Source organism: Geotrypetes seraphini, chromosome 11 (genome assembly GCF_902459505.1).
Source record: "Geotrypetes seraphini chromosome 11, aGeoSer1.1, whole genome shotgun sequence".
Taxonomy (NCBI): domain Eukaryota; kingdom Metazoa; phylum Chordata; class Amphibia; order Gymnophiona; family Dermophiidae; genus Geotrypetes; species Geotrypetes seraphini.
This window is the reverse complement of record NC_047094.1, coordinates 99,448,195-99,468,997: the sequence shown is the minus strand read 5'-3', so window position 1 is coordinate 99,468,997 and position 20,803 is coordinate 99,448,195. Positions and strand designations below refer to the sequence as shown.

At 45.2% G+C, this 20,803-nt stretch overlaps 1 protein-coding gene across 1 annotated transcript in view; it reads left to right on the top strand.

Annotated features, from left to right (window-relative positions):
• Positions 1-20,803, top strand: part of GNAS (GNAS complex locus) — a 372,370-nt gene that overhangs the window by 102,739 nt on the left and 248,828 nt on the right. The window lies entirely within an intron of this gene.

Sequence of the window (20,803 nt, the reverse complement as noted above, 5' to 3'; positions counted from 1 at the left end):
AGGGGCGGGGGAGGAATGGGAAGGAGCAGGGGTGCAGAGAAGAGGAGGAGGGAGATGTACTGGCGCCCTCACCAAGATAGCACCCTGGGCGCTTGTTTGAAAGTGGGAGTGTTTGTGCTGTGAGCTTGGTGATTGGTTGATTCTATACTAAGTCTGTTTAAAGCAGGGATCTTGAAGTCCCTCCTCGAGAGCCGCAATCCAGTCGGGTTTTCAGGATTTCCCCAATGAATATGCAAGAGATCTATGTGCATGTACTGCTTTCAATGCATATTCATTGGGGAAATCCTGAAAACCCGACTGGATTGCGGCCCTCAAGGAGGGACTTTGAGATCCCTGGTTTAAAAGAAGTAAAAAAGACGCTGCCGCCATATTTAGACCAACACGGAGATAGTGGTGCGATGGCTTAAACGGTGAGAAGCTTTGTTGAGCTAATGTTTTAAATTTTTATAGTTAAGGTTATTGGTTTTAACATTTAGATTAGGATCATTGGAAACTTCAATATGCTTTGCTATTCTAGGGGATGCTCCTTGAGACAGCTCTCTGGCGAAACGCTGACTTCACGTCGGAGCCCCAAGCTTTTTGTATAAGATAAGTCACTTTGGGCTTTAAGATTTCACCAATAAGTTATTTATTTATAAGATATATAAGCATGACCGATGAGGAGGCTGGCTACGGTATAACTCTAGCGTTACATGAAATATGATGCTTGAGTGTAGCCGCTGAGGTCATCAAAAAATTTTTTTTTTACACATTATGATATTTATTTGCCATTTTTGAAGCGTATATACTTGGATGAATTGAATGAATGAAGAATTTTTTTGATGGTGTTAGTGAGTGTAGCATTTATGGTCAAATATATTTTATTGAGCAATCAAGAACACAACAGAGTAACACAAAGTACAGAACCAGCTCAAAATTTTGAAATATTCCCCAAAAGAACCCCCCCCCCAACCCCCCCTCCCCACCATACCCACCCCTGGGTCCTCCTTCGAAACACAAATTAACAAAGAATCTGAATAACAAACTATACAAAAGAGTCACAAAAGGGTAAGTACAAACAAAAGCTTCAATTAAGTATCCGGCTACGAGCCAGAGGGGTCAAAGTATTCCAGAAAGGTTCCCAAGTGGTCTGGAAAAGACGACCTTGTCGAGAAGACAAGTCAGTCACATCCCTTCGCTCCCACATCAAAAGAGTGATCATGCGGCTCCTCCAAAGGGAATAGTCCGGAGCCTCAGCTTCAAGCCATTTCAGCAGGATGCATTTCAATGCGATCAGGATAGACCACTTGAGGAAAGCTGCAACTCCCTTGGAACGTGGAAAGTAGTGAGGAACAGTCCCAAATAAAAGCAAAGGGGAACTGCGAACAGTAACTTGCCAAATAGTCTCCACAAAAGCAAATATAGCAGTCCAAAAAAGTTGTATCTGAGGACAAGTCCAAAACATGTGGCCTAAGCTGGCTTCCGGAGCCTGACAATGAAGGCAGGCTGCGTGGAGACGGAAGTGAGCCAAATATGCCCTTTTAGGAGAAATATATAAATGAAAAATCAATTTAAAATGTTGCTCCCAAAAGGTAGTGTATTTACGAAAAGCAGGCAGTCGCCGGACAGCCTGAAGGAGGATATCAGAAGGCAAATCAACAGCAAGATCACCGGACCAAGCATCACGCAGCTTAGAATGGTCAAACAAAGGGCATTCATCTTTCAAGTGGCGGTGATGAAACGTGAGAGGGACCGGTTGTTGAGAACCAAGGGTAAAGGCCGTGGACAAAGTCTCATGACAGGCGGCCTGCAAGGAGCTAGAAGGTAAGGAAGAGATGTAATGATGGATTTGCATGTAAGCAAAATAGTCAGTAGGAGGGAGATCAAATTCAGCTCGCAACTGAGCAAAAGATTTAGTGGTGCCTTCATCAGTAACCAAGTGAAATAGATATTGAATGCCCCTTGTTTCCCACCGAGCAAAACTCGGCCCATCAATCCCAGGTAAGAAAGAACCATTGAAACAAATAGGAAGGAAGGGAGAGACAGAAGGAGAAAGAGTGTGAAATTTACAGACCCAATGCCAAACCTTCCGTAAGGGTCGATGTAAAACTTTCATAGAAAGAGACTCAGGTTCTAAAGAAGGAACAGAATGAAGATAGGCACTGAAATGAGTAGAAGAAAAGCAGGAAAGTTCCAGAGCCGAGTTAGTAAATGCTGAAGTACCCCTAAAGAGATTATTAATATGCCTCATTCCACAACCAACTGTCAAATAGCGGAGATTCAATAATCCCAAGCCACCCCTATACCAGGGAGTCGCCGCCCGCTTGTAAGGCAAGCGAGGCCTCTTCCCTGCCCAAAGAAATTTCTGGACCAGTCGTTCCAATCGGCGCTCGTCACGAAACGTCAAATAAAGGGGAAGGACCTGAAAAACATAAAGCCAACAGGGGACCAGAAGCATGTTATACAGGTGTACTCGACCCAAAAGTGAGAAAGGAAGAGACTCCCAAAGGTGCAACCTATTCTGTAACGTCTGAAACAACGGGGTTACATTCAGCCGGTACAAACTAGATAAGTCTAGCGGAATATTAACCCCCAAGTACCGCAAAGAAGAATCAGCCCAACGAAGAGGGAAAACACCCCGCCACGAAGTACGTAAATCTGGTGGAAAAGGTAAGGCCAAGGATTTATCGAAGTTGAGAGACAGCCCTGAATAAAACCCAAATTCAGAGATGAGATCCAGAGCCGCCGGGAGAGAATCTTCAGGTCGGGTAAGAATTAGAAACATATCATCCGCGTACGCCAGAGTCTTAAGTTCGAAGTCACCAACCGAGAGACCTCGGACCTCCGCGAACCCCCGAAGAGTGCATAACAACGGTTCCAAAGAAAGAAGGAACAAAAGAGGGGAGAGAGGGCATCCCTTTCGGGTTCCACGAAGAATAGGGAAAGAGTCAGTACAAGTTCCGTTAACAAGCAATGAGGCCAAGGGATTGGAATAGAGGGAACGCACAGCATCTAGAAAGAACCCCCCGAGCCCCACATACTGCATTTATTAATTGCAGCTCTTTATTAACTTGACTCAGAAGGAATATTTTTCTGTATACTATCTAAGGCCGATATAGACTGTAACTTTTGGGAATAGCCATGACGTGACCATGCTTCTCGCTTGTCCATGCCCTCTTTTGAGATCTGGGCACTATAATTTATGTGCGCCCCTTTATAGAATACACTTAGAAAGTTGTGCTCATAAATTCTAATTGGTGACTGTCAATTATTACTTGTTTACAGGTGGCGTCAAACAATTAAAACTGCGTGTGCAAATCAATACTGCACGCAGATTTGTGCATGCAACTTTGCTTGCAGCCTTGAGGTTGTGGGTGCAGGCCCACGCTGCTTTTTGTGACCCTGGGCAGATCACCTGCTCCCCATTACCTGAGGTACATTAGATAGGCTGTGTGTCCACCGGGACAGACAGGGAATTATGCTTGAGTACCTGAATAAATTTGTGTAAACCATTCTGCGCTTCCCTGGGAGAATGGTATGAAAAATTGACTAAATATATAAATCCATGACCCTTTTTAATATAATAATTAGATACTAATTGGCAATTGATACTAATTAGCAATTACTTGTGCAATTTCCCTAAGTTGGTATTCTATAAACTGTATGCACAAAATCCATCGCATGCAACTGCAAGGGGGCATGGACATGGGATGTGCATGAATAGGTCAGGGATATGCAGCACTATAGAGAATTACCTCCCAAACAGGAACCCATTTACACATCTGGCTCTATGATTAGCTTACTAGGAAAATACTTTTTTTTTTTTTTTTAATTATTTGGATGTAAAGCCTGGCGGATACCTCTTAGCACCCACCATCTTCTCACAAGCCTTTATTTCAAGCTGTCTATGTAACTTGCACATCAGACAGGAAGTGGCAAACTGGCAAACAGGAAGCTGAGAACAGAGAGGCATCACAGACTAGCAGAGGATGATGAGTAGATCACAGACAGAGTTTCAAATATGCAGTCACGCTATTAAGGTGGATTTCATAAGGTGTGACCTGCTGAAGGACGGTTTGATTTCCTTTAAACTGGGTTTTATACTGTACTAAAGTCTCAAACTTGCTAATTTGCCTAGAAGCAAGTTTGACACTAGCAGCCACTCAAATCAAAGTCATTTATCACTCTGTGGGGACAGGATAGTGGTAGCAGCAACTCGTGTCTGTTTGCAGCTTCTGTACCTGCATCTCCACCTTCAGACAAAGGTTTTCTGTCAAGAGTCTGAGCCTACAATACAGCTAATGCATTGGAAATTGTAAGCCAGCTCTGTGCCCACATAGGCAGTGCTGCTGGCGCTAGTTGCTACATTTTGGAGATGGAGCCCTGTGACTGGTTTAAACTTGAAAAGGTTTTCCAATGAACTGGCTTGTTTAGCTTGTTTGGCAACATACTTGCTAAGAGGGGGTGTGCTCAGATGGTTTGTACATGAGTTTAGGAGCGAGGAAAGCTCTCAGGGTTTCTTTCCACCTCTTTTAGTGCAACTTCCTGTTCTTACCAATTCTGAGTTAATGCAAATGTTATTTCATAATTGTACTTATGCTCTCTTGCATATAGTAACATAGTAGATGATTTCAGATAAAAACCTGTATGTCCATCCAGTCTGCCCAATAAGATAAACTGAATAGTATATGGTATGGTAAGATACTACATTTGCATATTTATCCTTTTCTTTAGAAGGTATGTAATGTGCAATATCCTTTACCCCATAAGAACATAAGTATTGCCTCTGCCGGGTCAGACTAGGGGTCGATCGTGCCCAGCAGCCCGCTCCCGTGGCGGCCCTTGAGGTCCTTGACCTGTAAGTTCCCACCAACTGAATTGTTTATGCCCTAATCCTGAAGTACCCTGTATAGTACCCCTCTATCATAGAAACATAGAAAAATGACAGCAGAAAAGGGCCATAGCCCATCAAGTCTGCCCACACTATAAACCCTCCCCAAACTGCCCTCCAAGGGTCACCCGTAGATGGCACCACCTCTATACTACCTCCGTAGAGATCCGACGTGAGCATCCCATTTTGTCTTAAAATCATGTATGCTGCTGGCCACGATCATCTGCTCCGGAAGCTCGTTCCAGTGGTCTACCACTCTTTCTGTGAAGAAGTACTTTCTGGTATCCCCATGAAATTTCCCGCCCCTGATTTTCATTGGATGTCCTCTTGTGGCCGAGGGTCCTTTGAGAAAGAAAATGTTGTCTTCCACCTCTATGCGACCAGTGATGTACTTAAATGTCTCTATCATGTCTCCCCTCTCCCTACGTTCTTCAAGAGAGTAAAGCCGCAATTTGTGCAGCCTGTCCTCATATGAGAAAACCTTGAGCCCCAAGATCATCCTGGTGGCCATTCGCTGAACCGACTCAACTCTCAGCACATCTTTACGGTAGTGCGGCCTCCAGAATTATACACAGTACTCCAGATGAGGTCTCACCATGGTTTTGTACAATGGCATTATGACCTCCGGCTAACAAAACTTCTGCGGATACAACCCAGCATTTGTCTAGCTTTGGATGAAGCCTTCTCCACTTGAATGGCTGTTTTCATGTCTCCACTAATGATCACCCCTAAGTCCCGCCATTCAGAGTGTATGTTCTACACGGATTATTGTTGCCGAGGTGCATGACCTTGCATTTTTTTGCGTTGAAGCCCAGCTGCCAGGTCATGGACCAATCTTCCAGTAAAAGCAGGTATTGCTGCATGTTGCCGGACAAATCATTTTTACTTACCGTGTTACATAATTTGGCATCGTCGGCGAATAATGCTATTTTACCTTGAAGCCCCTGAGTCAGGTCTCCTATGAATAAGTTGAAAAGGATCGGACCCAGGACCGAGCCCTGCGGCACTCCACTGGTCACCCTCAACGTTTTAGAGAGGGTACCGTTAACCAACACCCTCTGAAGTCTACCACTTAGCCAGTAGTTGACCCATGCAGTTAGTATTGCACCTAGTCCCATTGATTTCATCTTGCTCAATAATCTACGGTGGGGGACGCTGTCAAAAGCTTTACTGAAGCCCAAGTATACGACGTCCAGGGACTCTCCCAGGTCCAGCTTTCTAGTTACCCAGTCAAAGAAGCTGATAAGATTGGATTGGCATGACCTACCCTTGGTGAAACCGTGTTGGTGGGGATTGCGTAGATTCTCATCATCCAGGATCGTGTCTAATTTACGTTTGATTAGTGTTTCCATGAGCTTACTCACAATCGAAGTGAGACTCAGTGGTCTGTAATTTGCAGCCTCTGCCTTGCAACCCTTTTTGTGCAGAGGGACGACATTGGCTGTTTTCCAGTCCAAAGGGACTTTTCCCGTACTCAGGGAGAGATTGAAGAGTATGGCTAACAGTTCCACTAGAACGTCACACAGCTCTCTGAGCACCCTGGGGTGCAGATTGTCCGGTCCCATGGCTTTGTTTACCTTGAGTTTCGATAGCTCGCCATAGACGTCACTGGATGTAAACTCGTGATTCTGAAACGGGTCTCCCGAGTTATGCTTCTCCTGCAACTGTGGGCCGGACCCCAGTGCCTCGCAGGTGAAGACTGAGCAGAAATACTCATTTAGTAGTTCGGCTTTATCTGTGTCAGATTCCGCATTATTCCCGTCAGGTTTTCTAAGGCGTACTATCTCATCTGTGTTTCTTTTTCTGTCACTAATATACCTGAAGAAAGATTTGTCCCTCTTTTTAATATTCTTCGCTAAGTTTTCTTCTACACGAAGCTTGGCCTCTTTGACTGCCAGTTCGACAGCTGTTGACTTGGCCATATATTTTATTTTAGCCTCTTTTCCCTCCGAGCGTTTGTAGGAAATGAATGCTCGCTTCTTGTCTTTAACGAGGTCTGATACCTCTGCAGTGAACCATTGAGGTCTGTTGTTTCTTCGCCGCAGTGGCGTACCTAGGGTATGTGGCACCCGGGGCCCATCATTTTTTGACACCCCCCCCACCCCCTCATGTAAAATTTTTTTTTTTTTTTTTTTTTTGCAATAACCATGAAATGGAATAAATGGTCAGAATAGAAACAGGCAGTGAAAATTTTCTTTTTTTTTTTTTTTTTTTTTCCAAAGTATTTTTATTGAGAATGGCAAAAGGTTCAGACAAGCAACCATGGTCTGTACAGAAACTTATACATTATCAAAAAGAACACAGAATGAGAGTAACAGCAACAACAAGCATGAACAAGCCTCTCCCAAGAGAAAATTGCCAATGAGAGGCATAGCAATACACAACAAAAGGCCAAAACTTGGGGCAAGCAAACAAATCCCACCCCAGAACCCACAAGAATAATAAGCCGGACTAGACCCTCAGCCATATTTTATAATGAAAAAAACCCCCACAAGCAACAACACCCAGACCGCTCACCAGACACACCAATCCGCACAACAAGCACCCAAGAAACACCCAGCCACCACCCAGACAAAACTACCAGACACACCTACCCCACCAAGCCCAGACCCAACCCCCCCTCCCCAGAGAGTGCAAGCGCAAAGTGGACCGTGAAAAGGGCAGCTGCAGAAGTGGAAAGCCCCAGATAAGTAGGTTAGCTAAAGAAAGCCCACAGATAGAAGAAATCAGGATAACAGAAGTTCCAACAAATGCTCCCACAGAAAATTTTCTTTTATTGAACCTCATTTATGTAACCATTATTCCAAACATAACATAACATAAATTATGTCTGAATTGTCATGACATCAGAAGTACATATGGAGTAGTTGCAGGTGATGCTTGGGACAGTTCTGATTATGTTAGTTTGGTTTTATGTGTTTTTTTAATAGAAGGGTTTTTATTTCTTTTTTTAAGGTTTTGTAGTTTGTGGTCGAGGTCAATAGGTTGTAGAGTTGGGGGTCAAGTGTTGCAGCTCGAATGGCTAGGAGGTTGTCGAACAGTTTTTTTCTTTTGACGTTTTTGGTTGGAGGGTGTGTGAATGGTGCGTGAGTTCTCCTATGTCTGTTTGAAGTGGATTGAATTATTTAGCTGAAGAAATTAGTTACCCCCCCCCATTCCACACACATTAATTCTCTTCCATTTTTGTTCCCATTATAAAAAAACACTGATAAGTTCCCAGGAAAAAAATACATTAAAATAAGAAGTGAAAACAAAGGCCCCTACAGATGAGAACATAAAATAAGAATAGCCTAACTGGGTCACACCAATGGTCCATCATGCCCAGTAGCCCATTCTCATGGTAGCCAATAGTGCTGCCCGATTCAGAGAAAAATATTTCATTCGATCCGATTCACCCTGTTGAATCGATTTTTCGATTAGATTCACTGTTAATGACACCGCTTTTTAAGTTTAAACAAAGTATAACAATAAATTTCACAACAACAATAAATTTCACAAAGTACTTAAAAAAAAAAAATCACATTTTTCCATTAAAGCAGTTCTGGAGACATTTGCTTGAACAGTCTTTTTTCCCAGTCCATAAGCAAGCAATATGAAAAAGATTTCCTTAATTATCTACTCAAACATTTTTGCTATTTACTTTCATTGTACCTATACTATTATTCAGTAGAAAAAATGGACTTAACTGTGCAGGAAATGAATCTCCTCATACACCCACCATATAGTGCAAAAATGTGCAAAGGTCTGTTTTTTTCTTTCGATCACTACATAGCCTAATGCCACACAAGCAGCGCTGTTACAAACATATTCTGAAGGTCAATGCTAAGGTTGACAAAGTTTCCTTCCTTGGACCAGAAGGAGATACTGACAAACCACTGGAAGAGATTCTAAAACAACTACCCAGAAATAACACCCAAAGACCCACTCAGTGTGTGAACCAGTTGAGTGGAGTGGACTAACTGGGGGTGGAAATGGGCCCAGAGTTTGCTCAGCAGAATTTCCCAGACTACCTCTTCCTCTCAACACACTGACATGCTACCACCACCACCAACACTAGGAACACCTCACCGAGTATGCCAGCAATGCTTATAAACTTTATAAAACACATTATTATATTTTCTTATAAAGCATATATTTTAACTGAACTCAGCCTTGCCATTCACAAAAATAGAAAAGTTCCCATTTCAAGCTGTCTCATGTACACTTTTCAAATCTAACATATTGTAATCACAAAACAGAAAATAAAATTATTTTTTCTACCTTTTGTTCTCTGATCAATATTCAAATCTTGTTGGTCCCAGGCTCTTGTTGTCTTGCTTGCCAGGGTCTCCTTTCTCCGTGCTAACCATCCGTCTGCCATCTCTGTTCTCCCCTTCCGTTTCCCTTCCCTCTCCCGGAGATCTGGCATCTTTCCTTTTTTTTGTCTCCATCCACAGATTCACCTTTTCTCAACTCCCCACCACCCCAGGATCCACCATCTCTCCCTTTCTGTTCCCAACTATCCTCCTATCCAGTATCTCTATCCCCCCTCCACACCATCCCCTGTTTCCAAGTTCTCTCCCTTTCTGTTCCTTCCCTCCCTAAATCCCATTATGCACCATCTCTCTCCCACTCCTCTGTTTTTAGACCCATTATTTCTAACCCCCAAAGTCTGGCATATGCATGTATCTTTGAACCCCCCCTTCCCTCTCTCCCTCTGTGTACTTTTACACCAGGACCCCCCTCCCCCGAAGGTCTGTCCCCCCTCCGAAGGGCTACACCCCACCCCTGAAGACCTGCACCCCCCGAAGGACTTTACCTCCCACCCGAAGGTCTGTCCCCCTCTGAAGGCCTAAACCCCACCCCTGAAGGACTGCACCCCCCCCCGAAGGCCTGCACTCCCTTGAAGGTCTGCACCCCCCCGAAGGCCTGTCCCCCCCTTGAAGGCCTGTCCCACCCCCTTGTAGGCCTGTCCCCCCTTTAAGGCCTGCCTGCCTGCCTTTCCCCCCCTTGAAGGCCTGTCTCCCCCTTGAAGGCCTGCACCCCCCCTTGAAGGCCTGCACCCCCCCTTGAAGGCCTGCACCCCCCCTTGAAGGCCTGTCCCCCCCCCTTGTAGGCCTGTCCCCCCCTTGTAGGCCTGTCCCCCCCCCTTGTAGGCCTGTCCCCCCCTTGAAGGCCTGCCTGCCTTTCCCCCCTTGAAGGCCTGCACCCCCCTTGAAGGCCTGCACCCCCCCTTGAAGGCCTGCACCCCCCCTTGAAGGCCTGCCTGCCTTTCCCCCCTTGAAGGCCTGCACCCCCTTGAAGGTCTGCACCCCCCCAAAGGCCTACACCCCCCCCCCCCGAAGGTCTGCACCCCCCTGAAGGCCTGCCTGCCCCCCTTGAAGGCCTGCACCCCTTGAATGTCTGCACCCCCCCCCGAAGGCCTGTCCCCCCTTGAAGGCCTGCCTGCCTGCCTGCCTGTCACCCCCTCCCCCTTGAAAGCCTGCTTGCCTGCCCGCCCGCCCCACCCTGAAGGCCTGATGCCCCGACCCACCCCGAAGGACCGCTCGCCCCCCTGGCCTCCCCGCACCACCTACGAACAGCCGCAGCAGGATCGCGAAGTCAGCGTCGGGTACCAGCCCTAAGGGGGTGTTCCCGGCCTTGCCGTTCAGTCCCCCGCCACCCCCGAAGGACCGCTCGCCCCCCTGGCCTCCCCGCACCACCTATGAACAGCCGCAGCAGGATCGCGAAGTCAGCGTCAGCGATCCCTGCTGCTTCCTGCGCCACGGTCCCGCCCCTCCTCTGACGTCAGAGGAGGGGCGGGATCGCGTCGTAGGAAGCAGCGCAGGGATGCTGACGCTGACTTCGCGATCCTGCTGCGGCTGTTCATAGGTGGTGCGGGGAGGCCAGGGGGGCGAGCGGTCCTTCGGGGGTGGCGGGGGACTGAACGGCAAGGCCGGGAACACCCCCTTAGGGCTGGTACCCGGGGCGGCCCGCCCCCCCCGCCCCCCCCTAGGTACGCCACTGCTTCGCCGTTTACTTATCGATTTTATATAATGGTTCATCGCTGCGTGTAGGGTTGATTTCAAGGTTGATCACATAGCCTCCACATCATTGGTCACCGCTTGGTGTTGCAGTGCCTGATGGACAAAATCTCCCATGCATTTAAAGTCAGTGCCTCTGAAGTTGAGAACTTTTGTTGTCATGATTGATCTAGAGAAACCTTTTTTGATGTTGAACCATACCATATTGTGGTCACTGGAGGCTATCTTATCGCCTACCGAGACCTCCGAGATACTTTCTCCGTTGGTGAGTACCAGATCCAGTATCGCCTGAGCCCTAGAAGGCTCCAACACCAATTGTTTGAGTCGTGCTCCCCTTATGGAGGACAATAGCCTTTTGCTGCCGCTGGTAGATGCTGAAAGTGTGGTCCAATCTACATCGGGCATATTGAAATCCCCTAGCAGTACTGTGTCCCCCCCCCCGTAAAGTGATATTCTCAATGTCGTTGATCAATTCCGTGTCCTTGTCTTCCAGCTGTCTTGGAGGTCTGTATATCACACCAAGGTACAGGCATTTTTCGTTGCCTCTGGCCAGGTTAACCCAGAGGGATTCCCCGGTGTACCTGACATCTGTGATTCTCGTAGTTTTGATGCCCTCTCTGGTGTATAATGCCACCCCTCCCTCCTACCTTGCCCTCTCTATCTTGACGAAGCAAGTTGTAACCCGGTATAGCCATATCCCACCCATGAGAGTCCGTGAACCAAGTCTCAGAAATTGCTACTACATCCAGGTCAGCAGTCGTTATTTCGGTCTCCAATTCCAGAATTGTATTGCCTAGACTGTGTGCATTAACATACATAGCCCTCCATACCCTGTGACTGCTAGGCTCCTGAGGGAAGTTTCCCGACTGAACTGATGTGGCACCTAAAGAATTGTTTGCAAGGTGAGTACTTACCTCGGGCACAGAAGCGGAGTAGCGTCTCCCCTCTACCGGATGGTTACTTACTATATTGCTACTCTCCCCCTACTTACCTAGTTTAAAGCCCTGCGAAGCAGTCGGGCCAATCGGCGTCCGAAGACATTCTTACCTCTACTGGTTAGATGGAGTCTGTCTGGTCCCTGAAGTGCCTCTCCATGGTTTAGGAATCCAAAGTTCATCTCCCTGCACTAGTCGCGTAGCCACTCGTTGGTCCTCTGGATACGCTCATCCCTGGTTCTTCCCTTGCCTCTAACTGGGAGGATCGAGGAGAAGACCCTGTAATCCCTTTCTCCTTCAAGAAGTCATCCAGGCCCTTTTTGAAACACATTATTGTATTCTGTCCTATCACCTCTTCTGGAAGCGCATTCCAGGTGTCCACCACCCTCTGAGTGAAGAAGTACTTCCTAGCATTCGTCTTGAATCTGGCTCCTTTCAGTTTTTCTGAATGCCCTCTTGTTTTTGATGTACCCGCTAGCCTGAAGAATCTGTCCCTCTCTACCTTATCTATACGTTTCATGATTTTATAGGTCTCTATCATGTCCCCTCTAAGTCTCCGCTTTTCCAGGGTAAAGAGCCCCAGCCTCTCCAGCCTTTCGGTATAAGCAAGGTTTTCCATGCCCTTAATCATTTTTGTTGCTCTTCTCTGGACCCTCTCGAGCATCACCATATCCTTCTTAAGGTGCGGCGACCAGTATTGGACGCAGTACTCCAGATGTGGGCGCACCATTGCTCTATACAGCGGCAGGATAACTTCCTTCGTTCTGGTAGTGATACCTTTCTGTTCTCTGGTAGTGTCATGACTGGTAGTACTTTGAGATTTTATTTTTTTTTTCAGAGGTGCTGTATGAATTAAAATATTTTAAAACTTACAATGGACTGAGGAATGAAGAGATCAGGAATTCTCCCTCCCCCACCCCTCAATTCTGCAGAAACGCAAAGCATCAGTGGTCATGTCTTGACCTCATTTTGACTACACTGAAGCACAGGCTTTGAGCTGAGAATGGTTCCATCTTGGCTTTGTGTCTGAGAATGAGAGCTGAATACAGTATATGAGAGAGAGGAGTTTAATGCCATGCTGCTAAATAAGATGTCATGTATTAGAACATGTATGTAATCTAGTGGGTAGAAAATTGAGCTGAGAATCAGTGCAGCTCAGGGTTCAAATCCCACACACACTTCTTGTGACCTTGGGCAAGTCATTAACCTTACGTTGCCTCCAGCTGGAATTACTAATATGTGCTATTATTGCATTAGCACATACTAACACTGTTAATACATGTTCTTTTATCACAGGCTCTAGTCAATGCAGTGGGGCCTAGTTATTCATAAGATATGAGGGGCCGCTAAAAAGTTTTTATCCCAACCGAGAAAAGAATAGTGAGGAGCCATAAAACTTACAAGTTATTCCACACTTTTCTTGATACTTTTCGTTTCATTTCATATCACTGAAACAAAAGGTGTCAAGGAAAGTGTGGAATAACTTGTAAGTTTCATGGCTCCTCACTATTCTTTTCTCGGTTGGGATGAGAACTTTTCAGCCAGGCCCTCATCTATTAACCATGCTTGTGGGCATTAGTGCTGCCCGATTCAGGAAATAAATATTTTGATTCGATTCAGCCTATTGAATCGATTTTTCGATTCGATTTTCCTGCACAATTGGGTGTTTTTTTCCAAACATCCTGGTGGGTTTATTTTATAGCCTCTTCACCCCCTTTGCCCTCTCCTACCCACACTGGTGCTGTGGTGTAAACAAAATAAACAAACAAAAAAGACTTTTCCGTTCTCTGTTAAATCCTAGCTCACGTTCGCAGGATACAAATTTCAAATCTGACACGTTGTAATCACAAAACAGAAAATAATTTTTTTTTTTTTTTTTAAGCTTTTGTTGTCTGATCATTTTTCAAATCATGTTGGTCCCAGGCTCTGCAACAAACGTCTTCTGATAACCTGTTTGCCAGGGTCTCTTGCCCATTTGTCGTTTTCTTCTTTCTCTGTGGTAACCATCCATCTTCTATTTCTGTCTTCCCCTTCCATTTCCCTTCCCTCCCCTGGAGGTCTGGCATCTTTCTTTTTTCCGCCTCTATTCCTGTAGCTGCAGCGATAGACCCCACCATACTCAGATTCATCATCTCTCCTTTTCTCAATTCCCCTTTCATGCAGCATCTATCCCTCCTTCCCCACCAGCTCTCCCTTTCTCTTTCTAACTACTCTCCTATCCAGGATCTCTATTCCTCCCACATACCATCCCTTGTGTCCAACTTCTCTCCCTTTCTGTTCCTCCCTCCCTAAATCCCATTGTCCATCATCTCCCTCCCTCGCCTGTTTTTAGATCCATTATTTCTTCTATCCTTCCCATAACCCCTTTCCATGATCTCCCCTAAGTCCATCTCCCCCCTCCACCAAATTCATTTCTCCCATCCATCTTCTCCCCATCTCTCCTCCAGTCCACTAACTCCCCCAAGTCCATCTCCCCTCTCGCTCCATCTACTTCTTTTTAACAGTACAATGTGTTGCCGGTGGCAGTAGTTATTTAGCGATCTGCTCCTGCCACCACTCCTTGCGTCTTCTCTCCACTGCGGCCCGCCCTTAGTGAAAACTTCCTGTTTCTGCTTGGGAGGCCGAATGGAGAGAAGACGCCTGGAGTAGCGGCAGGGTAGTGAATTGCATTCACTACCGCCATTTTTGCCTGACCAGGGGGAAGAGGAGAAATACTAATACCCGGGAAGGAGAGAGCCTTGCTGCCGCCAATCTGCACGCAGAGACCCATTCGAGCTTTCCCTCTGCCACCGCAGTCCTTGCTTCAATGTAACTTCCGGTTTTGCAAAACCGGAAGTTAGATCAGAAGCAAGGACTCCGGTGGCAGAGGGAAAGCCTGAACTGGTCTCTACCAAGGGGGCCAATGAATTGGTAAGTCCGATTTTCTTCAAAAACAAATCGATTCGAATTGATTCACCCGAAGTGAATCGCAAATTGGGCAGCACTAGTGCGCATTAGAAACTCTAGCTGTTAGACTGTAAACCCTTTGCTAATAAAGAAATACCTTCTTTACCAGAATATACCCCATTTTAAGCTACTGCTGAAAAAGCACAGCTAAATTAAAGAAGTAAATAATCATTTACAAAATAGAAAGATTGGACCTTCTGCTTATATAAAAGAGGTTTAATAATAATACTTTATTCCCCATTAGGGACTTTAAATCCACTTTATGAAGTTTTTCATACCTGCTAAGGGACAGGTATTCTGTGATTTGTGCTTCTCTGATTGGCTAAGTATAACAGACTGACCCTGTTCACATCCTGTGATTGGATTTTCCCTTCTAATGAAATCATTCGTTCTTTAACAGATCCAAATTCTGGCACTCAGGAGGCACTGAAGGATAAATTTGGAGTTACAACCAGGGTCAGAGACATAAGGAGGGGGCGGGGGTGGTCTGCCCCAGGCACTGTCTTAGTGGGGGCACCAGCTGCCGTCCTCCTCTCTGCCTCCCCCCCTTCCCTCGAACCTCTTTAATTTTCCTGGCGCCAACAGCATCACAAACGTGCTGCCTGCATCGGCTCTCTCTGATGTCACTTCTGGGTCCCGCATCTAGGAAGTGACGTCGGAGGAAGAGCTGACACAACTTGGGCAGTAAGTTCGTGAGGCTGCTCGCTCCGGGAAAATTAAAAGGGACGAGGAAGGGAAAGGAGGCACGCACACAGCAGGGAGGTTGGGAAGGGGCGAGGGTGCAGAGATAACCCTCGCTGCCCTAAGGCATGCTTTGTATATTTCTCAATGACATATCTAAACACCCCCCCCCCAAAAAAAAAAACCCCAACAGCAGAACTAGAAAACCACAGAGGAAAGCAAGAGAAATGATTAAGGGATTGGCTAATGAAAAAAGCTAATTAGATTAGGGCAAAGCTTTCCAAACTGTGGGTTGCGACCTAGGTGAGCTCTTCATGTGTGCATCATTATTCTGCACCTCCAGGGAGTCGCACAGTTTTAGTTGGCCACAATCATGGGGGGTCACAGGCACAAAAAAGATTGAGAAGCACTAGATAGGGATCTTTAGCTTGGAGAGGAGTTTTTGAAAATCATGAGTAGAGATGGAGTGGAACAAGATGATGGGGAATGGATATGTACTCGTTCCTGTTGCATTATGGGATATACAGTACTAGGAATCCAACTTGCAGCAAATTTAAAACAAATTCTATAAAATATTTTTTTGCAATCAATGTATAATTAATTGTATGGAATTTGCTGTCACAAAGTGTTGTCAAGGCTAGTTTTAGATAAGTAGAAGGCCAGTCCTTTATCCATTATGGAGCAGGATAGCCCTTGGGGGTCTCCACTTCCTCAGTTCTGGGAATAGGCATTGTGGAATGGACTTTTCTGTTTGGTACTCCAGTCACTCACACTTGCCTTGGTAAGACGTTTTAGGAATTTGTTTCCCTGTTTTAAAGGGCTTACAATCTAAAGAACATAAGAATAGTCTTACTGGGTCAGACTAATGGTCCATCAAACCCAGTAACCTGTTCTCACGGTGGCCAATTCAGGTCACTAGTACCTGGCCAAAACCAAGGAGTAGCAACATTCCATTATCTCAGACTAAGCAAGATTCTGGAACCCCAAATAATAGCAGCATTCCATGCAGAATCCCCAAAGAGTAGCAAAATTCCATGCTACCGAGCCAGAGCAAGCAGTGGCTTCCCCCATGTCTTTCTCAATAACAGACTATGGCTAGATTTACTAAAATTCAACCATGGGATCTTCAGAAAACCAGCTCGGTCATTCGACTCAAGCTGGCTAGACTCCTCATTAGTCCCAATGGTTTGTTATCTATTTATATTCAATTGATTACTTATATCAAATTTCTTGAATTAATTCTTCTTTATACTTCTTACACTTTATTTTTTATTCTTTTTAACCACTTTTTTTGAATTGTTTAACCTACTAAATACACCAAGAGTAGATAGTAGTGGACTTAGCTTGCTTATCAGCTCCTCCTCTCTGCCCATTCCTCCCTTCCTCACATACGTGCCCCTTCCCTTCCCCCGCACCTCTAGTTGTGGCTCTGATAAGCAAGCTCAGTACACTACTATCTCCTCTTGGTGTATTTAGTAGGTTAAACAAATAAAAAAAAAGTGGTTAAAAATAATAAAAAATAAAGTGTAAGAAGAATGAATTCAAGAAATCTGATATAAGTAATCAATTGAATATAAATAGATAACAAACCATTGGGACTAATGAGGAGTCTAGCCAGCTTGAGTCGAATGACCGAGCTGGTTTTCTGAAGATCCCATGGTTGAATATTAAAAACATCAGCATAATGTTGAAAAGAAATTGCACTTGATGAATTTACATTGGATGAATTTATATTCTGTTTGCATGACTGAGTCAAGATTTCTAGTATTATATTAAAAAGATGATTTATTGTTTTACAAAATGGCACAAGTAAATAAGGATAGATTTACTAAAAGGCAGGCTGCTGTTTTATTTACCAGAAGGGATTTGTTCACCAATAGCACACTTTAGTAAATCTGGTCCTAAGTCTGTAGTAGAGGAAATTGACTTGCTGAAGGAGTATCAGCCCCCTTCTCAAACTACTGAGCCACTCATCTTCATCATCATTTATTAACTTGATATACAACCAAGCACTACAAAAGAATTTCTATGCAGGAATACAATAAAACAGGTGCAAGGGGTCAAGAAGGAAGAAATGGACAAAGGGGGAGGGATCATGGTAGGGGTGGTCATGATGAAAAGAGAAAGGAGATCAGAAAAAGGTAAGTCTAAATGGGTGGGTTTTGAGAGTTGCCTTGAAGGCAGGGTTGGATGATTCATAGTGGAGATGAAGGGGAAGTGCACGCCACAGCTTTAGGGCAATGTAACTAAAGGCTGAATCATGGGTGATATCCAAATGGATAACAGAGAGCAAAACAAGAGAAAGCAAACCAGCAGTGAAGGAGCAGGTAGGGAGGCTTGTTGGGAATCAAAAGACAGTGGAGATAGAAAGCGGCTTAGGGTAGACAACCCTTGAAGGCAAGAGTTTGTATGAATTTAATGGAACAAGAGGGCAAGTCCCCTATTAAAGCAACTACACTGGCTGCCGATGAAAAACAAGAATCCAGTTCAAGATCGCCTGCATGGTTCGCAAAGCGATCAATGGCGAGAACTCGAACGTCTGAAATTAAAGTCCCACCATCTTTCTTCAATTCACACACTATGCAGCGCTACAAACTGTCCTTCCCATCTCCTCAACAAGTATAGTGAAAGAAGATATTCGAAACTGCCTTTGAATACCAGGGATCTCTCATTTGGAACAAACTGCTAGCACACCTAAGACAACTCTCCACCTAACTTGAATTCCGGAAGAAACTAAACACATACCGTGTTTCCCCGAAAATAAGACCTTTTTTTTTCTTCTTTTCTTTTCTCTTTTCTTTCCTTCTTTTTTCTCCATTAAGTCCTGCCCTTTTGTTCTTTCCCTTAATGTCTCTCTCATTTACTATAATTATTGTATTTCCTCCCTCTTTCCTTCATGTATCTTTTGTTAGTGCGTCCTTATTTAACCTAGTATGTGTTGTAGTTCGTCTAACAGTTTTGTATTTTCATTTTTTAAAAGTTTGTTTTAATGGTAATTCTGTTTGTTGCAATGTTATTTTATCTAGTGCTTTGTACAACGCTTTGCAGAATAGATAAAGCGTTTAATCAAGAAACTAATTAAACAATAAACAAACAATAAACAATAAACCTATCCTGAAAATAAGCATTAGTGTGTTTTTTTTAACTTAAAATTAATATGACACTGTCTTAGTTGGGGGGGGGCGGGAAGGGAAATACGGTACCTCTTCTCCCTATAGTCACTTTCCTACACTTCACCCCCTTCCTTCTAAACCAATGCTCCTTCTAACAATGTAACTCAAGAATTTGATCTAAATCTTATTGTAAACTGCATAGATTCCTCGCAGAAAACTGCGGTATACAAGACACTATATTGTAAGAGTTTGTTTGGAATTGAATGCACTTCTGAGGAGAGAGGTAATGTGAGCAAATGGATGACTGTGAAGAAAACAAAAGTTGATGATTGGACAGGCTGTAAGCATTTAAAGGCATAAAGCTGCAGGCCTGCATCCAGAGTTACAGTAATGAAGGTGCAAAATGACTACACTTCTCCCTCCGTATTCGCAGTTTCAGTATTCACGGTTTCGATTAGTCACGGTTTTTAGCTTGCTGGCTCCTCCCCCCAAATTACATCAGCTTGCATCGAGAAATCGCTAATTCCAAGCATTTACAGAGAAAATCGCCGATTCCCAGCACTTTCTTCACCCTGTTTTGCCTCTCCTTCAGGAACAGGCCAGGTCTCCCAGCATGTTTATTTGCAGTTTCACCATATTCACAATGGTTTTTAATAGAAAACAGCGAATAACACATAAAAAAGTTATTTGCGGTTTTTCTGTATTTGCAGTTCTGTTAATCCCCTATCACAGCGAATACGGAGGGAGAAGTGTACAGCTAGAATGAGAGAACGAATGGCTGATAAAGGGAGGACAGAATGAACAGAGCGAATACGATGAAGCCACAGGATTCAGGGCTAGCTAGAATAGACCCTGATCTCAACCAGTGTAGCAGTTTTTACAAGTATAGGTGCTCCACCCTCTCCTCACAGGGTAGCACAATATCCCAGCTGCTCTAGAACCGATAACTCACCTAGCAAGGCCACTTTCCGTAGGCACTTGCCTACTCTTCTTATTAGTAAATTATCCGCCTCTGCAAGAAAAGATCTGAACGTCTATTGAAATACTGGAGCCAAATGGGGCATAGTAATGGGGGGGGGGGGTGCAGTCTGCCCCTGGTGGCATGGTGGGGGCCCTGGCATCCATCCTCTCCATCCCGCCTCTTCCCCTCACACGTGTGCCCCTTCCCTGCGCCTCTAGTTCACTTCTGTAAGAAGAACTTCAATGTGCTCCTCTTCGACCGCGTCGTCTTGTCCGTTGACATCACTTCTGGGTGCCACACCCAGGAAGTGATGTCAGAGGGAGAGCTGACGGGGTCACAAGAAGCACGTTAAGGTTCTTGTTGCTTGCGGTGGTGAACAACTAGTGGTGGGGGGAAGGGTAGGGGGGAGCACTGGCCTGACTTAAGTACGACTCGTACTTAAGAACACAGTTAAGGCTTCATTTGACTTCGCTGAGCAGTATTTCCAGCAGCCGAGACTCCTACACTTCTCCTGTAGCAGATTCAGGAATGATGCAAGGCCACATTAACAACAGTGCATGGTTACGCATGCTGTACAGAGAGGGGGGTGGTGGTGTGCCACAGGTGCCACCTTTGGGGGGCACCAGTACCCGTCGTCCTCTCCGCCCCCCCCCCCAATACTGCACCGCTTCCCTTCCCCCGTGCCTTATTAACACGTGCAGCGCAAGCATAGGAAGTGACATCAAGAGGAAAAGCTTGGGGGTTGCAGCTCACTCCGCAAACATCAACAAGGTACGGGGGAAGGGAAGGGCGCACTCATGCATGGGTGCCTCTCACCCTTGTTATGCCAGATGCTATGGAGGGAGCACTGGCCCTTTTGTCAGCTGGGAGCAGAGTTAAGCAGCAAGAATCTTAAATTATACAAGTTCTGAGTTACATACAAATCCGACTTAAGAACAGCTTTAAAAACTTAACCTGGGGATTGCCTGTATGCCAAAGTGTATTTGCTATAGGAGGCTATTAAAGAGAGGCAGTGATCATCATTTAAAAAAAAAAAAAAAGTCAAAACAAGGAAAACTGTAGGGAAATGTATTCGTTATAATAAAAAAAAAATAAAGCGAATAACGAAACCGTTCTGCTTCAAGAGCTGGCTCGATCAAGAAAGTTGTGACTGACCCAGTCGCTGCAGGGCTCCCCCCCTCCTCCCTCCCTCGCCCTTTGGAACCGGCCGTTCCGGTTGCATTTGAAGAGGGCGCCTCTTGTCACCAAAGCCTGACGTTTGGGGATCATGTGAACGGTTCAGTTCCCGTGGTTCT